A 12,630-nucleotide genomic window follows, 5' to 3' on the forward strand; every position below is an offset into this window, starting at 1 on the left:
CTACCGCTACTTAATGACATTGCTCAGAACAGGCTCCAGCTTGTCTCCAGCTTCCCTGCGTTCACAGGCACAAATATCCACGGTGAGAATAAAAGATGTTGATGGCATGAATTCCGCTGGATGGACAGGTAGATTTGCTGTCAGTGGATATGATGAAGAAGCACTAGAGGATAACACCGAGACCAAAAAAAAAAAAGTTAATTACTTATAATGCCCTTTGAGATAGGTTGTAATAAATTATACAACGAGGTGTTATTCATGACTTAGCAAATGAAAAAAAACCTCGTAAAAGCCTCTACTCACTAAGAATGGCGCACCCAGGGTCAACGGATGGCGAAAAGGAGGAGAAAAATGGAGATGCGCAGATCCAATTCATTAGAGGTAATTACGAGCTGTCACACGCAGATGGACAATGACACCGGTAATGTATTTTTTATATCATTAGGCTCATGGCGGCGTCTCCATTACTCACCACCGAAAACCAATGGAAAAAAAATTGAAAAGTTATTAATTGTAAAAAATTAAGCAGCGTCTTGTCACCGCGAAGGAGAAGTGCAACGTCGTCCATTCTCAGATGGGCCGTGTTGATGAAAAGTAGCAAGTAATGTCTCGTTACACAGAGCAATCCACCAAAGTCGTCTGGTTCTCGTGAAACTTTCTTTTGTTTCCAGAAATCCAATTTGTGTCTTTCGAGTTCACTTTTTTTTTTGTCTGAGCCAATAAGTTTGGTCCTTTTCTGGTGCAACTTTTGTCTTGACCAATCAGATCCGCCTCTTTCTAGTGCAACTTTGTGTCTCAACCAATCAGATTTGTCTCCTTCTAAAGCAAGTTTTATCTCAGCCAATCAGATTCACCACTTTCTAGTGCAACTTTTTGTCTCAACCAATCATCAATCAGTTTGTTTCTTTCTAGTCCAACTTTTTGTCTAAGCCAAGACCTCAGTCAGGAGTCTCTTTTTCACGTAGGTGGTTTTTCTTCATGCATAGGACACAAACCCATTAAAGATTATGTGGCCGTTCAGAAGTCGATTTTTTTCTTTTGCAGGTCGAATAGTGAGCAAAAATAAAAAAAATCGGAGACGTAAGTTTTTGTATTTTTTATGTGACTTTTTTAAGTGTATGAAAAATTCAACAATGAAATTCCAATGGTAAAAATGGAGCAAACACTGATCCAAAACTTCTCATTGGTCCAAAAGGGGATGTTCTCCAGCCCCAAAGGAAAGCAGTTAAAACTTAGCCTTTAATCATATGGGATAAAAAAAAAATTGGCAGAATGTGCAGGAATAATAAAAAAACAAAAACGTAATGCTAACGCGTTTCAGACAGTAAAAACCCTTAGTCTTAGCCACCTAAAATGAATAAGTATTCTGGGTTTTTTGCACAATCTGACAATTTTTTTTATCCTATATGATTAATGGCTTAAGTTTTAAGTACTTTGCTTTGGTGTTGGAGAACATCCCTTCTTTGGACTGTTGTGAGCTACTTGATCTGGAAGCAGTGCACACTCCGTGCACCACACCCACACCACAGACTGTCTACCCTGGAAGTCTCTTGGGATACTTATCAGTAAAGCTGAATTGACACTTTTTCTAATTTTTTCACTGATCCAAAAACACTGACGTTCCAATTTTTGCAACCAAGAAAAATCCAAATAAGACCTTATATTTACGCTTTGGTGTGAACCCTATTCTGGGTAATTCTAACCATACAAAGTAAAGGAAAGAGGAGAATGACAAAGTTTAATCCAGGCCGTAAGTATAAAAAACGTCCAATTTTTTGCAACGCGTTTTGGAGTAGAATGTACTTTTGATGCCTGAGGAAAGAGTAGGTTCTACTCCAAAATGTGTCGCAATAAATTGGAAATTTTTTATACTTCCCACCTGGATTACTCTTTGCAGCTCCCGGGATCCACCACACTTCTCTCTGCCTTGTTTTGTCCTCATTCCATTTGGTGTGAGTACAGAGCAGCCATGATCGGAGTATACATCACGTAGTTGTGCCGTGCACAACCTGATCAAGTGGGTGACCTTCCAACTCACCTTCATCTGTTGCCCATGGTTTTACCCAGGGAGTGCCTCTTGTATTGTATCTCTCCAAACATAGAACGTTATCTCGATCCATGGCATCCAAGGCATTTCCAAGCCCCGTTCTTGGGATCAGTGTTGCTCCCATCAGTTGGACCTCAACAATCCCCCATTCTATGGAGAGCTAATAACTTTCAATATTGAGAATAACTTTTTTTGCATCAAATGTAAATTCCACATTCTGTAAATTTGCTACGAGTTGCGCCATTTTTGCCAACTGCTAAATTCATGAATCTCACCCTCCATTCTTGTCTTCATTTTTCCAACTTGGTCCCAAATTCAAACTCAAAAAAAGATCACAAAACCACAATGAAGTCAACAGGATTGGAAATGGTAAGTGACGGTAGCAAAGTTATTTTGCGACTGTGATTTTAAAAGCCACTTCTAATTACCGGCAGGCGCTCGTTTTGATGGTCGAGGTCGGTGAATTTCGGAAAAAAAAGACAAAAAGCCAGGTGCACGCTCGGTAAGATTTCTGACAATAATAGACCTCCGGCAGCTTCTCGCTAGGAAAGTATATGAAGCGCCATGGGAATTTATTTAGAGTTGTGATTCAATTTTATCAGACCTAATATCCATTGCGTGAAAAACGATTCTCCCGTACGGTAACTGATCAGTGGGGCCGACTCCATTTGCCACAAAGAACATTAAAACGTTGCAGCTGCATACCGAGATGAAAATTAGAAAATAAATATATGTTGTGGTAATACGGAGCCGTCGATAACTATCATCGCCGCTTCCATAATAGCAAACAGTGATGAAATTCCATTTTTTTTACGATAACCTTGGTGGCAGCTCAAGGAATTCAGCTCTAATTTTCGCGCTTTATCACAAGTTGCCGAGAAGTCAAATAATGAGTCTTAATGAACGGAGGTTGGGCAATTCCCATTTTTATTCCTTTAATCTTTCCATCCAGATTCACAGGTGCATTACCGTTCATTGTCTACAGACTTCTTTCTCATTCTCATTTTCGATTTAGTTTTTTTTTCGTCTTCGAATGTTCCATTAACCAATGAAGATATATGAAATCAAAACAGCGGGAATAAGAGGCCTGTAATGAATTTTTGGCTTTGTTGGAACATAATGCATTAATGCGGCACACCTGACTTACGGGGAAAAAAAGAAGAGTTTGGCTCATAGTGGGTATATAATCACACTTCACAAACATCCATACAAAGAGGATATCGTCTCATCTTTATGGAGACTCAAGTGAATTTGGGTTTTTTGATGCAAAGCAACAATATATAACTTTAAAGACGTTGCCCCTCTGATAGTCTCTATCGGAAGAGGAAGGGAGGACATCCCGGCCAGCCAATCAGTGGCCTCAGGGGTCAGAACACCATCACTTCTGGTGTGATAACATCCAATTCACCAGTCACCTAATCTTGCAGTCAGTGATCTAAGTGGTCTGGGACTGATATTTGGGACATCGACACTTCTGGTCCCAATGGAGATAATCAAAGTCACAGGACTCATCACTTTAGTCATTGGGGATTTCAGAGGAAACTTTTGCTTTTCATAATGACCCCTTCTGTCTCCAACCTCTTCAAAGGTAGCAAAAAAAAACACTTTAAGGTTTAGGTTAAGCATGGTAAGGCATCTTAAGACTGGGTTGGTCAAACTCAACTGGAGCCATTTTGCCAATTGCTGCTGATGGTGATTGTGTCTTCTTGAAATCGTCAAGCTTCTGGGCCCATAGACTGTAACCGTTAAGGATCTGTGCCCATAGACGGCAACCATCAAGCATTTGTGCCTATAGATGGTAACCAAGTATTTGTGACCATAGATTGCAACCATCAAGCATCTGTACCCATAGACTAACTGAGAAGCATCTGTGTCTATACACTGTAATGATCAAGCTTCTGCGCCTGTAGACTGTAACAACCAAGCATCTGTGCCCACAGACTGTAATCACCAAGCATCTATGTCTATAGGTTGTAACTACCAAGCATCTGGGCCTATAGACTAACTGGCAAGGATCTATGCCCATAGACTGTAACCGCCAAGCATCTGTGCACATAGACGGTAACTGCCAAGCATCTGTGTCTATAGACTGCAACCACCAAGAATTTGTGCCTATACACAGTAACCACCAAGTATTTGTGACCATAGACTGTAACTACCAAGCTTTTGTGCACATAGACGGTAACTGTCAAGCATCTGTGTCTATAGACTGCAACCACCAAGAATTTGTGCCTATACACAGTAACCACCAAGCATCTGTGACCATAGACTGTAACCTCCAAGCTTTTGTGCACATAGACGGTAACTGCCAAGCATCTGTGTCCATAGACTGTAACGGCCAAGCATCTGTGACCATAGACTGTAACTACCAAGAATATGTGCCCATAGACTGTAACCTCCAAGCTTTTGTGCACGTAGACTGTAACCACTGAGTATCTGTGCCCACAGATTGCATCTGCCAAGTATCTGTCCCCATAGACTATTAACTGTCAGGCATCTGTACATATAGACTGTAACCACCAAGCATCTAAGTCTATATGTAACAACCAAGGATCTGTGTCTACAGATTGTAAACACCAAGCATCTAAGTCTATAGACAGTAACCTGAAAGCGTCTGTGCCCATAGACTGCATTTGTCAAGCATCTGTACACATAGACTGTAACCACCAAGGATGTGTGCCAATAGACTGTAACCACCAAGCATCTGAGCCCATAGACTGCATCTGCCAAGCACCTGTCCCCAAACACTGTAACCGCCAGGCATCTGCGCACATACACTGTAATCACCGAGCATCTGAGCCCGTAGGCTGTAACCGCCAAGCTTAGAGCCCCCAATTAATATTCACCTTACATTTTCTTGAACTGTGCCAAGCCTGACTAATTTACCGAGGTGTCCTGAAGAAGGGTAACATGTAGTGTCAAAGTCCACTTACTTAATACTGACCCTATTACATAGATCCCCATCATCCTTGCTTGACAGGAATAGAGAATGTTTTCCTTCTTAGACATGGCCTCCTATTTGCTTCTTCTATTGGAACCAAGATTTTAGCAAACAAGAATGAATATTGATTTTTACATAATTGTTCTGCAACCAAATTTATCCTCAGTTTTATTTCCAGACTTCATTCTTGTCATCATCTGGTTGACTTGTCTGCTTCCATTGCCCGAGGATAAAACTCACATCAACTGGGCTCTTTGCAACGACGCAAATTACTTTGAGAGAAGACCAATGAATGCTAAACCGTCATTTAAATAATAAATACATTTAGGAATTTGGACCCAAAAAAATTTGCAAATAATGGAAGTGTATTCATAAAAGTTACAAATCGCTAAATAATTTCATCTCATGGAAGAAAACCTCATTATTACCTTCAAAAAAGGCCAAATTATGGAAAGTCCATGAGCCAAAACATTCAACAGAGAAACGCTGGAAACTTTTGATGACTGTAATTTCACATAGTGATTGTCTTGCGCAGCCGGAGGACTGGAGCGAGAAAGAGAAAGAGCAGCTGGTTAATAAATATTTAGGTGATATCCTTCTGCCGGGAAAAAGACCCGGATGAGGATTTATGCCCTGATAAGGCTCGGATCGGGACGATCGGTTCAGGCGTCGTTTTATTCACTCTTTATGCTCCTTTGGTATTGATAAAGTGCTGTGTTATATATGATACATTTTTTGTTTTACCGGTGGATACGTTATTGACTATTAGAGGTAGAGCAAATTTATTGGCACGTCTCATTACGTCGGCCATGACAGAGGTCTGGAATGGGAGAGGGAGTGCCGCCTCTTCTTTTGTTTTGTTTTTCTGACGCCTGTGCGCCTTGTGGATATGGTGCCATCGCACCAGGCAGGGTCATCAAAAGAAGAGCCGTTGTCAAAGCTGGCTATACTCCCTCTCCGCTCCCGATGGAATGGGACGTGCAAATAAATTCACACCAACTTTATTGATTATTTCATTGGATCCCCATCATTGCCTCAATGTCGTCATGCTATAGCAAAGTAGCCGAGTTGACCACAGGGGCACCAACACCTGGAGCCTTTATGTTGGCTCTATACATGTTGTGGTCATGTTGACTTTCCAAATGGGGATGTTTATCGCTGACCAAAAAATTCAATCTTTGCATTTGCAGTTTGGCAATGAAGTTTGGTCCAAACAGGTGCCGTTTTATTGCTTTCATAAAACTCCAGGGGATTCAAAAACCAAGAACAGCTTCTTCTGGGCCAAAAGGTAGCCCGAACTCCCACAGCTTCCACCGCCAAACAGAAGTATTCAAGTCCAGGCACAGGTCACACTGAAAAGGATGAAGCTTCCACATGTCTCTCTGCAGCTCCAACACACAGACTGCTCATCTTTCCTAGCTGACCCGTGCAGTCTCCATTCAGAGAGAGACCCCAGCACGTCAGCTACAGCTCACATGTTGGCTAGTCACTCACCAGCAGCACACTCAATTCTGCTCAGTATCCAGCAGACTGACACCTGGGTCTTAGTCAAAACTAGGCACATGCATCTAATCAAGATCTTTAGTACTAGGATTAACCCTGTCCTGCCTCTCTTTGTTACATTATTTAGTAGAGAGAGAAGGGAATGTGAGGGGGATGCGATTGTTGAGGGGGATGGCAGTTTCAGTCTTTTTCTGTATATGAGACTCCTATGGGAGGATGGAGAGTGCAAAACCTTATTATAGCAACAGACTTGCACCAAGAAGAACCTAACTCCTCAAGGGGCACGGAGAGTAAAAAAAAGCATGCAAAGGGATAAAAAATACATAAAAAGTAACGGTAGACTGAATTCACCTTTGTCTCGCCAATTCATGTTTTTTGTTATATAAGTGAAAAAATACAATAAAAAGAAGAAAACAACCTTGTTGGGCAAACGTGCTTAGGAGACTATGGGTTGTCGAACATAGATGACCACCATTAGTCGTAGACTGGTCAATCTAGAGCTATAGAGGCCAGAGACATCTGCAATGAAAGGAAAGTGGAATTTCTCATAATCGACTCTAAAAAGACTCTAATACTTCAAGATGTTATAGGGATATTTTATTCTTATTCAAGCGGTTTAGGTTTAAGAGCCCATGGACATGGCATGTAAATGGTGTATTAACCACCCAGTGCACCAATGTCAATGTTTCATATTACCAAATGTATTCCCCCTATAATTTGTGAAGCCAACGCGTTGGGAAGACTGGAGCTCTCCAAACTGATAAATGACAGCTATATCTGACGTCTTCTCGATTTGTATGCATATATGTATACTTCTCCTCAAGTAGCTCCGCTGGGTACTGGGCGCTTAACAAGAGCGAAATGCATGGAATAAGTTAGAGTAAAACAAGTGCTCGGAAGAACGCTGGACAAGAGGAACGAAAGAATATCCATCTATCCAACAGCTTACAATCTAATTAATGCTAATCTAGCAGGAAATGGTTTATGCATTAGTGAGAAGCAGGGCAGGATTTTCATTGTTCTTCATCAGGAAGATGAGGCTCCGATTAGAGATGTGACAATCGATTTGAGGCAAAATTGAATTTGCTTTCAATTTTATAAAAACTCAAAGGAAACGCCAGGAAGCAAAATTTGACTCAACACGAACAAATACTTTTTAGTGCCAAAACTACCAGCCAAGTCCTGCGCTGGCTTAGTCCCTCACCTGTCTTCGTGTCATAGCTCCTTGCCCGGCCGGTGGAGGTTTGGCCCCTTACCTTTACTGGTGCCACAGCCCCTTGCAATGTCCTGTGGAGGCTTGGCCCCTCACCTGTCCTAGTGCCACAGCTCCTTGCCAAGTCCAGTGCTGGCTCACCCCCTCACCTGTGTCCTAGTTCCAGAGCTCCTTGCGCAGTCCTGTGCTGGCATAGAGTGGTATTAGCAACCAAGCTACTGTCCAGTTGTGTTCTGGCACTTTACAGACAAGGAGTATCCCAGTCTAAATGTGCTATAGGGTGTCGGTTGCATCATTCTCACTTGTAGGCCGCAGGTCTCCGCTGTCTTCAGGCTTCCATCCTCAGAAGCCGCCGCATACAATGAAAGGGACAACAAGATCTTTGTAACAGTGAAACATTAAATAGTCCATGTTCGTCAGGTGGTTACAGGTGGGGTAGGCCACAGCAATTTGCACTTCCTTCCTCCTTAGTACAACGCCTCTTCTGTCCTGCCAAACGTTCATCCTTGACTACCCTCAAGCCCGCTGTCTTCATCAGCCTCGGGGATTCATTCTCCACTCCAGCAGTGCACCCGAGATCAGTCACCTGCTCCTCATGTAACTCCATGTCCATCGACCTCGTGATGGCAGAAGACCAGACCCACTCCTATGTACCTGGCCTGACCTCTAGGCCCCGGACGCTGTTGGAATGTCCTACATACGGCCTCCCACTGCCTTGAACGCTCGGGCCATGCCGCCCCAAGCAGCCCACCCCACCGAAACTCGGCCTTCACTAACTGATACTGAACTCTCCCTAGCCAGGAACTGTCCTCCCTTTTATTGACACTAGTGCCCACCCACTGGGCTAATCCTATATTTAACTATTTCTTATCCCATGCTATCCTAAGCTTATCTTGTGCTATACTCACATTATCCATTAACGCCTTATATAATATACATCATCATAATACATCACATTAGACATATTTTACATTTACATATAAAACCACACAACGGTATTCACATGTCAGGGGCAGAAACTGGGTAAGACAATCCCCATCCCTACACTGACATTATTCAAGCAATTGCATAACATGTGCTTGAAGCTTAGTTAATGCAAGAGGCACCGAAGAATGAAGATAAAGACAAAAGAGAAGACCATTGCCAGAGAGATGGAGTTAGCCAGCTCATTACTGGGCAGGGACATATGGCACCAGGACAGCTCAGGAGGTAAGCAAGAGCAGGACTGAGCAGGGACCTATGGCACCAGTACTGGTCAGAAGGTGAGCAACAGCAGCACTGGTCAGGGACCTATGGCACCAGGACAGGTCAGGAGTTGAGCAAGAGCAGAACTGGTCAGGGACCTATGGCACCAGGACAGGTCAGGAGTTGAGCAACAGCAGGACTGGTCAGGGACCTATGGCACCAGGACAGGTCAGGAGTTGAGCAACAGCAGGACTGGTCAGGGACCTATGGCACCAGGACAGGTCAGGAGTTGAGCAACAGCAGGACTGGTCAGGGACCTATGGCACCAGGACAGGTCAGGAGTTGAGCAAGAGCAGAACTGGTCAGGGACCTATGGCACCAGGACAGGTCAGGAGGTGAGCAAGAGCAGAATTAGGCAGGGAACTGTTGTGCCAGGACCAGTAAGGGAGTGAGAAAGAGCAGGACTGGACAGGGCCCTATCGGACCAGGACAGGTGGTGAGCAAGAGCAGGACTAGGCAGGACCCAAGGCACCAGGACAGGTCAGGGGCTGAGCTAGAGCAGGACTGAGTTGGGAATTATGGCACCAGGACAGGTCAGGTGAGAAAAGCAGGACTGGACAGGGATCTATGGCACCAGTACAGGTAAGGGGGTGAGCAACAGCAGGACTGGGTAGGGAACTATGGCAGCAGGACAGGTCAGGAGGGAAGCAAGAGCAGGATTGAGCAGGGAACTATGGCACCAGGACAGATCAGGAGTTAAGCAAGAACAGGATTGGGCAGGGTACTATAGTGCCAGGACGTGTGAGGGGCATACGGAGTAGAATGTATTTTTTTAACCACATTGTTTACTTGGAGACTTGATTAGTATGACATAAATTTGATGATTACAAAAATTTCCTTACAAATGTATAGTCTAAAATGTATCAATAGAAGAACAATTGGAGTGAATGTTTGGTGGAGAACATTCCCGGAACACAACACAAAAGTCTTACCAGTTGCTTTGTAAGCTCGGCTCCATAGGAAACCTTACACTTGCCAAAACCTAATTTTCTCTATGTCAAAGTCTGGATGCCTGGATGTTACGAATGAATTCCAGCTCCCTGTCAATCACTTCCCTACTCTATTCAGAATCCCTACGTAAACCAGATATTCGCAGCAATGTTTATGTTTTCACCAAGTGCTCTGCTAATTCACGTCAGACCTCAAGGCCAGATCCCGTGTATTCATTCACTATGGGAAAGATGGAAAAAAATAAAAGCCTTAGGTAATGTTAAGTAAAGTGAGTAATGATTAAGTAATTATTTGCCAATTGTAGTCATTAATCAAACCTTTAAATAGAGTTAGCACGCATTTGTAGCGCTGAGCGTCGATCTCACACCATAGGTGTTAAACTCCTAATTGCCGCCGGTATAATGTTATTTCTGCATAATTGCAGTTACATTCCAGTACAGGATTCAATAAATCAGAAATAGTAGACACCTGTTTAGACATTTATTGAAATTTGAAAGGAACTGAAAAAGGTTTCATAACAGATTAAAAAATATATGTATAAAAAGCAGAGCAGAAGAAAAAACAGGTGCAAGCAACAGCCAATCAGATTCCAGGTCGAATTATGAAGGAAGGATCCTGATTGGCTGCTCTGCCCCTGAAGAGCCCTCTGAGCTTTATTTATGGATATTAACATAAAACAAAGTGGAGGCGAAGCCAATTGTGACCAATCAGATGCCAGGATTTCACCTTTCTTAAATTGGGTGATCACTTGATGGATCGCTTTGATCAAATGTTTCTTGAGAAGTCCCAGAGAGAATTAGAGCTAAGTAGCAAAATACCCCCCCTTTAGATTGCTGTGATTAAAACATTGAACAAATGAGATTGCAGAATTTACTGCAGTGGGTTGGTAAAATGGCAAACTGTCCACGGGGCAGGGAGGAGATGAAGCAGCTGCAGTCTCTCTCCTACAGTGTGTCTGTGAGACTGCATGGGAGAGGGAGAGGAGGGGAAGCAGCTGCAGTGTCTCTCCTACAGTGTGTCTGTGAGACTGCATGCGGAGAGGGAGAGGAGGGGAAGCAGCTGCAGTGTCTCTCCTACAGTGTGTCTGTGAGACTGCATGCGGAGAGGGAGAGGAGGGGAAGCAGCTGCAGTGTCTCTCCTACAGTGTGTCTGTGAGACTGCATGCGGAGAGGGAGAGGAGGGGAAGCAGCTGCAGTGTCTCTCCTACAGTGTGTCTGTGAGACTGCATGCGGAGAGGGAGAGGAGGGGAAGCAGCTGCAGTGTCTCTCCTACAGTGTGTCTGTGAGACTGCATGCGGAGAGGGAGAGGAGGGGAAGCAGCTGCAGTGTCTCTCCTACAGTGTGTCTGTGAGACTGCATGCGGAGAGGGAGAGGAGGGGAAGCAGCTGCAGTGTCTCTCCTACAGTGTGTCTGTGAGACTGCATGCGGAGAGGGAGAGGAGGGGAAGCAGCTGCAGTGTCTCTCCTACAGTGTGTCTGTGAGACTGCATGCGGAGTGGGAGAGGAGGGGAAGCAGCTGCAGTGTCTCTCCTACAGTGTGTCTGTGAGACTGCATGGGAGAGGGAGAGGAGGGGAAGCAGCTGCAGTGTCTCTCCTACAGTGTGTCTGTGAGACTGCATGCGGAGAGGGAGAGGAGGGGAAGCAGTTGCAGTGTCTCTCCTACAGTGTGTCTGTGAGACTGCATGGGAGAGGGAGAGGAAAGGAAGCAGCTGCAGTGTCTCTCCTACAGTGTGTCTGTGAGACTGCATGCGGAGAGGGAGAGGAGGGGAAGCAGCTGCAGTGTCTCTCCTACAGTGTGTCTGTGACACTGCATGCGGAGAGGGAGAGGAGGGGAAGCAGCTGCAGTGTCTCTCCTACAGTGTGTCTGTGAGACTGCATGGGAGAGGGAGAGGAGGGGAAACAGCTAGAGTGTCTCTCCTACAGTGTGTCAGTGAGACTGCATGCGGAGAGGGAGAGGAGGGGAAGCAGCTGCAGTGTCTCTCCTACAGTGTGTCTGTGACACTGCATGGGAGAGGGAGAGGAAAGGAAGCAGCTGCAGTGTCTCTCCTACAGTGTGTCTGTGAGACTGCATGCGGAGAGGGAGAGGAGGGGAAGAAGCTGCAGTGTCTCTCCTACAGTGTGTCTGTGACACTGCATGCGGAGAGGGAGAGGAGGGGAAGCAGCTGCAGTGTCTCTCCTACAGTGTGTCTGTGAGACTGCATGGGAGAGGAAGGGAGGCAGCTGCAGTGTCTCTCCTACAGTGTGTCTGTGAGACTGCATGCAGAGAGGGAGAGGAGGGGAAGCAGCTGCAATGTCTCTCCTACAGTGTGTCTGTGAGACTGCATGGGAGAGGAAGGGAGGCAGCTGCAGTGTCTCTCCTACAGTGTGTCTGTGAGACTGCATGCGGAGAGGGAGAGGAGGGGAAGCAGCTGCAGTATGTCTCCTACACTGTGTCTGTGAGACTGCATGGGAGAGGAAGGGAGGCAGCTGCAGTGTCTCTCCTACAGTGTGTCTGAGAGACTGCATGCAGAGAGGGAGAGGAAGGGAGGCAGCTGCAGTGTCTCTCCTACAGTGTGTCTGTGAGACTGCATGGGAGAGAGAGAGGAGGGGAAGCAGCTGCAGTGTCTCTCCTACAGTGTGTCTGTGAGACTGCATGGGAGAGGAAGAGGAGGGGAAGCAGCTGCAGTGTCTCTCCTACAGTGTGTCTGTGAGACTGCATGCGGAGAGGGAGAGGAGGGGAAGCAGTTGCAGTG

The 12,630-nt window shown here is 45.1% G+C and overlaps 1 long non-coding RNA gene across 1 annotated transcript in view; it reads right to left on the reverse strand.

Annotated features, from left to right (window-relative positions):
- The window catches only part of LOC141058681 (uncharacterized), a 193,446-nt gene that overhangs the window by 89,714 nt on the left and 91,102 nt on the right, over positions 1-12,630 (reverse strand). The window contains exon 2 of the long non-coding RNA XR_012222274.1: positions 5,417-5,531. This is a non-coding gene — a long non-coding RNA (uncharacterized lncRNA). The remainder of the gene's footprint in view (positions 1-5,416; positions 5,532-12,630) is intronic.

The sequence above is a fragment of the Dendrobates tinctorius genome, unplaced genomic scaffold (genome assembly GCF_039654945.1).
Source record: "Dendrobates tinctorius isolate UK_male_01 unplaced genomic scaffold, ASM3965494v1 ptg000214l, whole genome shotgun sequence".
In the NCBI taxonomy this organism is placed as follows: domain Eukaryota; kingdom Metazoa; phylum Chordata; class Amphibia; order Anura; family Dendrobatidae; genus Dendrobates; species Dendrobates tinctorius.